An 11,667-nucleotide genomic window follows, 5' to 3' on the forward strand; every position below is an offset into this window, starting at 1 on the left:
GGTAAATGGGAGATCGGTGCCCCCGTGTGCACCTGATGAATTGATGAAATGATGTTGATGAGATGGAAAAGAAAAGAGAGAATGTAAAATAAAATATTGAGAGGACTGGTCAAGTGAGGATTAGACCGGTCGGCCAGATATAGGGGATTGGCTCCCCGGGTGCACATGTTTGAGAGGATGGGCTGTTTGAGAGGACGGCTCGTCGGGGGTTTAGGTGACGCCACTGACTAATTTCCACGTGATGTGATTATTTGAAGGTGATATTGTTTGTGGGTGCTGATGTAATGTCATATGATTGACTGTTGTGTGTTCATTCAGTATACTAGGGTGCATTTTGCTTGACTGTATGTGGTGTGTATTATTTATTATCATTCACTGAGTTGCAAAACTCACCCCCCCCAACAAACCTCCCAGGTACTAGGAAGCAGCTGATTCGACTGAAGCTCTGCAATCTTCTCCGCAGAGTTACAAATGTAAACTTTATATTCATGTTATTTAATTTTGGATGTATAAATTATTCCGTTATCAGATTATTTTTAGACTCCGCAGTTATAGGGTTGTGTATTAATATTGGACTTATTGTTCGCACTACACTATAAATTAAATGTTAGGTAATTAGCTGCAGGTGAACCAGTAAGCCCATAACGTGATTATAATTTATTGTGAATAGGCCCTGGTTATACATTATGTGTTATTTGAGTTTGGGCCAGATGTTTGTATATGGGTTTACTGTTTTGATGAAATTGGAAAAGATAGGTAGACATATTGGATAATTTAGGCTTACTACGGGCCTCGGGGGCCTTAAGCTTACCTGGGCCCTAGTGCCGGTCTGGCCCATGGAAACGGGTCGTGACAAAGGTGGTATCAGAGCATTAGGTTCATAATTCTAGATGTAATTGCGGAGTAATTCCTGTCATGTCTTGACATAGTTTTCCTTGCTTTCCCATTCAGCGTTATTCGCAGCTAGGTTCAAGACAAGTTGTTTAATGATTAAAATTTGTATCCTTGTTCTTTAGAGATGTGATTTAGTTACTGATGCTAAAGGGATGGATTAAACAAAAATCCTTCTATGGAATAAATAATATTCATATATAATTTATGTATGTAAGAAGATAAGTTATATAGGATTAATAAGTTAAAGTTAAATGATAAAAGTAAAAGGTAGCAAAGGAAATTAGTGGTTTTGGGATTGAAATGCTGTTATGTTAGGTGATAATCATATTAGGAAAAAATATAGCTTGAATATAATTTGAATATAATTTGAACATAATTTGAGTATGAAGAATAGAGGAGAATAATATTTGTATAATTGAACAGTGTCTTGTTATATCTTTTGAAGAATAGAGCTAAGGTAGATATTAAGAATTTAAATGATCATGAATAGTAATTTTATACTGTAAATAAATTTAAGGTTTATGAAAATTTAGAAAGTTAAAAGATGCTCTAGAATAAGTAGTTAAGACTATGTAGTTATACAAAAAAGGAGTGAAATATTATTAAAGATATAATGATGGAACATGTATACTATTGAAGGTAGGAAAAATGGCTTTGAGGTTTAAAATAATTATCACTGTTGATGATAATTCTAATAGAATATTAAATAAATAATTGATAATGTTATAACCAAACTTATGAGTGAGTTAATCGGTCTTTGCGAGGTGAGTTTCGAGAATTTAGTGGTTTATAAATATTAAATTTAGAATCTAAAAAGAGATCAAATGTAGGAAACTATTGAATGTCTTGTGATAAACAAATAGATAATGGTTCAAGGATTGTAATCCGGATGACGAAAGAACTTAGTATTTATATTCAGAAAGAAAGATAGACTTTCTACTTGAGAGAGAGATAAGAAAATTCTCACTTCTGTAACTTGATGGCATCTGGTTAGAAAATAGTTTATGAGTTATATTAATTGAATCCACATATTGAGCTTGTAAATGTATTAACTACAAGTGATAAGTGTTATTAATAGTAATAACTGAGCATAAGAGTTGATAAAGGATCATGCGACTTAGCTTGAGATGACGACGAATGTGAATAAATTTAATTTCTTGCCGTAAAGCAATTAAAATAAGGAATTTTTATTAATTAGTGCAACTTTTGCAAGTTACTTGTTTTATTAGATAAAGAAGGAAAGTTATATTTATGTCCTTATTAGAACATGAAGGTAATTAGAGTATTTTCATCCATTAGTAAGCAAGCTGAGTTTTAAATTACTATTTGTATTGAGTTTTAAATTACTATTTGTATGGAACAGTGAAACTGGTATAAGAAAGAATAAGTGAATTTGGGATAGTTTTAACAAATTAGTAAGGAGGATACATGCTAGTATTTAAAGACTGAAAATATAAACTATAGGATTAATGGATGTGATAACGGGACGGTTTAAGATTTCCTCTTAATTATATTGGAATGCCAGCTCATAGGTGTCGATCAGATCAGTAATCAATGAAAAATTGCTCATGGGATGATTGAGATACCAATTAGGATGAGGATCATTAATACATGATTTGGAGTCGATGTAAACCTATTATGAAATTCTTAGCAATTGGTGGAAATTATGATTGAATGAATAAAATTGTTATAAATGGCAGTTTGCAACATAACTTGCAGTGTAAAGGAATAATTAATTAGCTAGGTCAATTCGAGGACTGATACAATGTAACTCTGATGTTAAAGGATTCAATGAGGTATTAATCTTGTTTGGAGTAAAGCATGTAGAGAGAACATAATTAAGGTTGAGGATATTCCTAGATCGTATTAGGTATAAATTTTACAAATTTTGGAGGTGATAGACTTGGAGAAAAGGAATAACTCAATGATATATTATTATCTGAATCTTCATAGGCATTCATGGGATTAAGAATAAACATAAAATAATGGACATATTCTACTCAGGAGTTAAATTATGGTTTAACATTCTTAATCACATACTTAGCTGGAGCAAAAGGCACTACTTGTTTAGGATTCTTGATTTCTAGATACGTAAATTTCGGTCTAAAAGATTGATTAAAGACAGAAGAAATAGATAAATTGAATATAAACTATGGTTTAGGCTAGACTTCTTTATGGAATTGAGTATAATAGAATGGCGTGTGCAAATTTTAGAAAATACATTAAGAATTATTTGGCATGGCAACAGTTAACATGGCTAGTTGCATAAGTTCTGGTCATAATTAATTAAGAAATGGTATGGTATGACAACTGGAAAAAGGAACAGAGAAGTTAATAACTCAAAGAGGGACTTGATTGTGAATTTAAAATTCTCTATATAATTGATGTACTACTCGTTTTAATGGATTCTCATTAGTAGGATTTTTAAAGAGATTATATATCTATCTTTCGTTAGAAAATGGTTAAGCTGTTAAAGAGGTGATGTGATTGGGATAGAAGCCAAGTATATCCTATAAGTTGATAGCACTTAGCTAGAGAAATGTCTTGATTCTATTTGAAATAAGCTTGTAGTAGTGGCAAGAATTTGTTCTCTTTAATTGGAAATGATTCAAATAGCACTTACTGGCGGAACTTGATAATAATAATAATAGGGATCCTAGATTGGAATAGTAGTAAATTCGAATATGTGGATGCGAGTATCAGAAGATTTAATGCTTGGTTGGTGTATGAGCATCTTATTGAGAAATGATCGTTGCCTATAATAGCTAGTGAGAGATAAATGAGGCGATACATCAATGTAGGTCACATGATATATAGCTAATGAAATGAATAACCCTTACTTGAGCAGAGGTTATAAGGGACTTAAATTCTTACGTGTGGAGGTGAATATTAGTGTCGAATCTGTGCCTTGGGTTATGAATATTTCACTTGAGATGACGACTTGTAGATATAGTACAACTCAAGTTTAAAATTAACTATGATGATAAGGTAGATAACTTTGAGGATAGATTCATCTCATAATCATCCTACCCTCCCCAAAAAAAAATTAGATTTTCTTCCCATATCTGCTCATTGGCTTGTCATACTTAAGTCTACCAAAAAAAAAAAAAAAAAGAAAAAAAAATTTAGTTTCACCACTCTGAACTGAAAAATGTTTATCTCATCCTTTTGATTCACCTTAGTATTCTTTCGAATGTAAATGTAATAACTTTAGTAGTTGCAACATTATGTGAGAAATACAGCGACCATTGTCGTAAACAACTGTTGCATCCTTGTTTTTTTGTTACTTAGAAAATTCGAGGACGAATTTTTTTTTTAGGGGGGAAGACTGAAACAACCCGAGTTTTTATTTTCAAAAATTATCCAATTAAATTTAATTAACCGACAGCCTGGAAATTAATATTAATATTTTAGTGCAACTACTATGAGAAACCGAACCAAAAAACCGATTGAAAAAGTCGAAAACCAGTTGAAAATTGATGATTTGGGCCGAATCGAATCGAATCGAACCGGTTCGACCCAAAACATCTAGAAAATTCCCTTTCTTTTTGTTTTTTTTTTATCTCCAGCGCTGCCCTCTCTATTCCTCACCATCACAGCAGCGCCTCCTCCTCCCTCTCTTCTATTTTCCTTTTTCTTCTTCTTCTTCTTCTTCTTTCTTTTCTTTCTTTCTTTTCTTTCTTTCTTTCCTTTTTCCCTTCACTGCGCCTGCGTCTTCATTTCTGGCGACACAGCAGCTGATCGCGCCACCCAGCCACCGTGCGTCACTGCCGCACCTTGCTGTCGCAGTCGATCCGCCATCGCCACCCTCCTCTCCGGCCACCAACCTCCATTTCCGGTTAACCAAAAAGTCCGGCAACAATATATATTTGGTATAATTTCATTTTAATAATAATAGTTAATTAAATTAATTTTATTATTTGAAGTTAATTAATTTAGTAATATTAGTTAATGAAATTAATTTTATTACTTGTAGTCAATTAGTTTAGTTAAGTTAATGTTAGTAATAGTAGTTAATTAAATTAAATTTATTGGTTGTAGTGAATTAATTTAGTTAATTTAATTTAGTAATTGTGAGTAGTTACTAGATTTATAATTTTATTGTTGATTTAATGAAGGTAGTTTCGATATAACGTTATTGTAATGTATAATTTTGAATGTGTGGTGATGTTGAGTTTGGAGGATGGAAATATTAGATTGATTGATTGCCCGATGGATGGGTTGTGTGGTTTGGAGTTATTAGATAAATTGTTGATATTTTAACAGGTGGATAGTCCAATTTTTAGGGGAGATGCTGCCGAAATTTCGGTAGAAAAATAAAATAAATCTTGGTAGAAACTAAAATAGGAAATAAAATATATTTCAGACGAAAAAAAATAAAATAGAGTTAGATAGAAAAATAAAAATTTTAGTACAGAAAAGAAATTAAATATCGAGATTTATTTACGTAGAAAAAAAAAATGTAGAATATAAAATAAAATTCTTAGAGTGGTAAAGAAATATTGTCTGATAGAATTATTTTCTTTTGTGTCGTTCTAACTTTGCGTAGATCGCCCGGGTCCATCTAGTGCTCCTCCAGGACAGAATCAAAGCTAGAACTTCGCTCTCCATCACTGTGAGTAATAATAAATAATGCATGTCAACACTGCATTTGCATAACATTACATTTTTATATATTTACATATTGTATTTTCTCAAATATATTATGTTATGATCACTATAATTATACTTATGCATAATTGTGCATTTGGATGAAATTGGTGTATTATGATAAATGAATTGTTTGATTATTTGTGCTGTGTATATACTGTGCTCTGTTTGTGTGGAGTTAGGATGAAGTGGGTCACCCTGGGTTTGTGAGGACGGTCGATAAATATGGATCCTGATGAACTGATGAAATTGGACCGTCGGCCGGGTAAATGGGAGATCGGCGCCCCCGTGTGCACCTGATGAATTGATGAAATGATGTTGATGAGATAGAAAAGAAAAGAGAGAATGTAAAATAAAATATTGAGAGGATTGGTCAAGTGAGGATTAGACCGGTCGGCCAGATATGGGGGATTGGCTCCCCGGGTGCACATGTTTGAGAGGATGGGCTGTTTGAGAGGACGGCTCGTCGGGGGTTTAGGTGACGCCACTGACTAATTTCCACGTGATGTGATTATTTGAAGGTGATATTGTTTGTGGGTGCTGATGTAATGTCATATGATTGACTGTTGTGTGTTCATTCAGTATACTAGGGTGCATTTTGCTTGACTGTATGTGGTGTGTATTATTTATTATCATTCACTGAGTTGCAAAACTCACCCCCCCCAACAAACCTCCCAGGTACTAGGAAGCAGCTGATTCGACTGAAGCTCTGCAATCTTCTCCGCAGAGTTACAAATGTAAACTTTATATTCATGTTATTTAATTTTGGATGTATAAATTATTCCGTTATCAGATTATTTTTAGACTCCGCAGTTATAGGGTTGTGTATTAATATTGGACTTATTGTTAGCACTACACTATAAATTAAATGTTAGGTAATTAGCTGCAGTATTAATATTGGACTTATTGTTAGCACTACACTATAAATTAAATGTTAGGTAATTAGCTGCAGGTGAACCAGTAAGCCCATAACGTGATTATAACTTATTGTGAATAGGCCCTGGTTATACATTGTGTTATTTGAGTTTGGGCCAGATGTTTGTATATGGGTTTACTGTTTTGATGAAATTGGAAAAGATAGGTAGACATATTAGATAATTTAGGCTTACTACGGGCCTCGGGGGCTTTAAGCTTACCTGGGCCCTAGTGCCGGTCCGGCCCATGGAAACGGGTCGTGACACCAGCTTCCCAATTTTACCTTCGAAAATTTTATGAATCCTATTTAATAAATAAGGAAAATGTTGTAAAAATATATTTAATAAATTGTATTACTTTTTATTTTAGTTATGAATCTTCAAGAATTTATGCATTTTAGGTACGAAATTTTATTTTTAAATATGAATGTAGTTAAATAGGTTCAAATTTAAAATTATTATAAGCAGATTAAGTGGGTCTATATAGGTCAACACGACCCACTTAATCTGTTTATGATATTAAGCTAGTTACAAGGGTTGTATATAAATCAATACGACTCATTTAAACTATTTATGCTATTAGACAAGTTAAACGTGTCATGTTCGTATCATCTGTCTAATTTTCGTATCGTGTTTGTATTGACAAATTTAACACAATTTTAAATTAGTCGTGTTCAAGTTGATCCTAATCGTGTCGCGTGTTAGGCGAATCCATGTTGAACCTAACACGCTAGCCCATCTTGACACCCCTGGGTCATGCCATGCATGACCTTTGCTATTGCATACTTTGGAAAAAAGCTTCGCAGGATACTTAAGAAGACATATCTTAGTATTACAACTTTTTTTTAGTATATCTTAATGAGATACAATTTTAATGCTTTTTATGGTCATTTGATTATATAATTTTGTTATTTTTGAATAATGTTATAAAAGATTATTTCATCGATTGATATTACTCGACGCATTGCGTGAGTTCTAACACTAGTATAAACTAAAAAAAAAAAAAAAAACTCTTTGCTATGGGAAGATATATTATTTTATTTGGAACAAAATTTTCTCCTATGTACATATATATAGATAATCTATGTTTTCGAATACAATATTTTAAAGTAGATAAAACAACTCAAATAAAGTGTTTAAGGGTAGATAAAACTCAATCATTTAGAGGGATACAACTCAACAATTTAAATAATTCAATATGAATAATTTGTAGTCAATATTAATTAATATATTTATGTTGTCCAATCATAATACAGAAAAATAAAGAAAAATTTCTAAAGAAAGAAAAATAGAATGCTAAACAAAGGAAAAGTTTGAGATTTTCTCATTGTTTCAGCTTTCGCGTGTGTGTGTATATATTTGTACAAAAATATTTTTCATGATTTTCTGTTATTTATAGCATTCAGAAAAATAAATTAACGAAAAATATTTTTCTGATCAAAGAAAGATTAAGTCATTTTTTTTAAAAAATATATATTTCTTATTTTCAAGAAAATAAAACAATATTTTCAGATTTATTATAATCTTATAAATATATATTTTTTTTAATTTATTAATCAGTGAAACACCTCGTAATTTTATTTTCAAAAATTTTAAATTTTTATTAAATCAAAAATCTGGATTTTTGACTATATGAGCTGTAAATACCGTAAAATATTCAATCCGAGTCTAAGTTTGCAGAGTTACGCTCAAGCCCAAAACATATTATTGGAACTCCTAGTCGAGAATATTTTAAATTTCTTAAGAATTAATATTGGCCGTTAAATATTAAATCAATTAAAATAATAATAACAAAATTATATCTACTTCTTAATTTGATGATCCCAAACTGTAATTTTATTATACTGCAACTATTGCTGAATAAATTGAAGAAAGGTATAAAATTTGACTAAACTAATTAAAATAAAACAAACCAGTGGAAAAAAAAAGAGAACCTAAAAGCTTCCATTTATCAAACCAGACCCATTTGAGTTGAACCAAACCAAGACATAAACCAATCAAGTGAGGAGAGAGAAAGCCAAAAAAAAAATACTTCCCCTCTCCCCCCGACACCGACAGCCCCTCTCTCCCTCTCCTTCCCATTTTCTGGCCAAACGGCCATCATTTCCGGCGAGTGAGGACTCTAAGCTTAAGAGCTCGATGAGAAATCACTCCGGTGGCCTTGGTTCGCACGATAAGGGCCTGAATCGAGAGAGATCGTGATTGGAAGGTCGCGTCACCATGCGATGGAGTTTTCCAGCGAAATCTCGTCGTTCCGTCGACTTCAAGTGTTGAGGATGGTCTCAATCGACACCTAGTCCCCTCCTAAATGATTTCCCTCCATTACTTCAGAAAATGGGGCAGGACGACGAAACCACCATGAATGGCGGTGGTACAGTGGCTGTCGAGGCCGTTTCCAGCCAAATGAGATACACCCAGTCTAAATTGATCACGAATTCTGAATCCCCATGAGATTTGGAGCATTTTGGTGTATGTGTTGCTCGGTTTTGGCAAAAATCAATTTTTCAGCCACCGTGCACGATGGCTGGCGGAGCGGTCCGGTGACCAGCATGTTATTAGATAAAAGGATTATCTAGTGATTTTCAATTCTAGTATTGTAATAAATAAAAGGTTTGATTGCTTACAAGAAGCTTTAGTTAAAAACGAGTAAAATATTATTTGACATTTATTAAATCCAAGTTGTAGTTAAAAAAAATCATATTAAATAAGTTGAGTTTGGAGTTGACTGTATAAACATCCTTGATATTGATAAATGAGAACCCTTTTGATGTTGACTGTAATATTAAAAGGAGGATGTGATTATGATTTGAAATTGAATCGCCCCATGACAGCGTAAATTGAATGTTTGATACTGTTTGAAATAGATAGATAGAATTTTTTTTAGGACAATGTAAAATAATGAAATTAACTTTTTTTTTTTTTTCATTAGTTAATGTTTACAGAAGATTATTTAATTAAAGAATTATAATAAGGTTAGATTAGCGTATAAAAGTAGGAAACTTAAGATTAAGAAAAATAGATAAAATATTATTAAAATTTTGAATTTGGAAAGCACAGTTAGAATTCATGAATAATAAATTTATTTTGGTTCTTTCTTTACACATTATTGTGGGTTATGAGGAATTAAATATCGAGTAACCGGATAGCAATATAGGAGCACAACTTCCAGCTAAACTATAAAACTGTGAGTAGTGTTAGATAATACGTATCATCCACCTGCATTTGCATCCATGCATACACGGCTAAATACTAGACATGCATTACTTAGTAAATTGTAATGTGTTGCATTATTTGTTATTATTTAAAATGATTTGATTAGTTGTGATGTGCTTCATGTTTGCTTTCCTTGTGTGGAGTTGGAATGAAGTGGGTCACCGTTGGGTTTGTGAGGGTAGTCTATGATACCATCGGCCATGTGTAGAGAGATCAGCACCCTGTATGCATCTGATGATATATGATATGGAAAACTACAAGTTGGTCTCTTGTTGGTATGGAAAATAAAAGAGAGTATAAAAAAATGAGAGGGATGGTCAAGTGAGATTGAAACTGATTGGCCAGGTATAGAGGACGGCTCCCTGGTGCACACGTGGTGAGAGGGTGATGCCACTGACCAACATCTACTTGATATTGATTATAGGTGTTAAAAATTGTAATTACTGTTGTTTTGTCGTTTGTGTGATCGACTGCATGATTATATATTTAGTCGGAATACTAAATTGATTTACATCTCTATTTGTATGATTGTGTGGGGTGAGTATCTAACCCTACTCATTGAGTTTGGCGTTCACCCCCTACCTCCTTTTTTTTTTTCAGGTAATAGGAGGAGAGGTGAACCCTATAGATCCAACCGAGTTGAAATAAAATAAACAAAATTATTAATAGTTGTATCAAGCATGTAAATATAAAGGACTATAAATTATGGAGTTTCGCAATTGTATTCCAATGAGTTGTAATTGAATAATAATATGGGTGCATATATTAATTATATGAATTGCATTTTAATTATATGAAGCCATGACTATAATTAGAGTATAGGCTTGCTACGGGCCTAGATTGCCGTAACTCCACCTAGGTCTTAGTGCCGCTCCGACCTATAGAACAGGTCGTGAGAAATATTCTCTGCCACTATTCACCGTTCAACCTCGGTTGCCGATTTCCATCGGCTACGACCATGGTCACTAGCCACCGCCATGGTCACCGTCAATAATTATATTTTAATCTTTTTTTGTATTTTTCTCATATTCAACAATAATTTTTTAAAATATGACATTTCTACGATTATAAATATTTTTATAATATTATAAGTTAAAGATAAAATTTTTTTGAACTAATTTTCAATATTGCAGCTAAATAACGGAAAATAAGTTATTTGAAACTTGTTGAGTTTTTTTTTTCCACTTTTATACTGATTATGTACTGATCCAATTGAAATTTTTCTACCAATATTTTTAATAGAAAAAAAAAGTTACCGGAAAATATAAATGGTAATATTGGCATTGTGTTGCCAAAAATTTTAGACTAATTAATTGAAAAGTAATGAGCCAGCAAACGGTATATTGTATAATTTAAATTGATTAAATTATTGATTAATTTAAAAAATTATAATTGAAATTAATAAATAATCGGAACAGTTTCCAACCGGAAATAATTTAACGCCAATATAAGTTCTAAATAGGTAAATTAATTTTGAATATTGCCAAATTTATTTCATAAAATTAATTAGAGTAGCTAATCAAGCGAGGATTAGACATGTCAGCATGTATAGGGGGTCGACTAGTAGGCCATGTATAAGAAATCGACTCTTAATGCACATGTATGAGAGTATAGGCCATGTGTGAAAATAATTTGTTAGGATTTCGGTAACGCTACTGATTAATCTCAACTGTTAGGATTTCGGTAACTACTGATTAATCTCTACTTAGAGACGAAGGTGATATTATTTGTAGATCATGCTGTGACATGTGTTTAATTGGCTGTGTGCTCATTATATAAATTTAGGAAGCAAATTCTATGATTGTCTAGGTTGTACATTATTTATTATTATTTACTGAATTGTAAAGCGAGTCGTTTTATTTTATTTTTTTCAGGTAGCAAACTCTTACTAATCCATATAAGCTTTGTATTTTTTTTCACGAAGTTATAAAAAGTAATTTATAATTTGTAGTATTGTGCATTTAAAATGAACCTACATGTATTTATTATTGAGCTG

At 32.2% G+C, this 11,667-nt stretch overlaps 1 long non-coding RNA gene across 2 annotated transcripts; it reads left to right on the top strand.

Annotated features, from left to right (window-relative positions):
• Positions 1-4,453: 4,453 nt before the first annotated feature.
• Positions 4,454-6,501, top strand: LOC119369231 (uncharacterized). Of its 2 annotated transcripts, XR_016320011.1 has the most exons (4): positions 4,454-4,766; positions 5,444-5,509; positions 6,223-6,419; positions 6,483-6,501. It is a non-coding gene; the product is annotated as an uncharacterized LOC119369231 (long non-coding RNA). The 2 variants fall into 2 exon arrangements; XR_016320010.1 differs by lacking the exon at positions 6,483-6,501 and having other exon boundaries at positions 4,464-4,766; positions 6,223-6,432.
• Positions 6,502-11,667: the final 5,166 nt, after the last annotated feature.

Source organism: Jatropha curcas, chromosome 3 (assembly GCF_041381405.1).
Source record: "Jatropha curcas cultivar XTBG-Jc1 chromosome 3, XTBG_Jcur_1.0, whole genome shotgun sequence".
NCBI lineage: Eukaryota > Viridiplantae > Streptophyta > Magnoliopsida > Malpighiales > Euphorbiaceae > Jatropha > Jatropha curcas.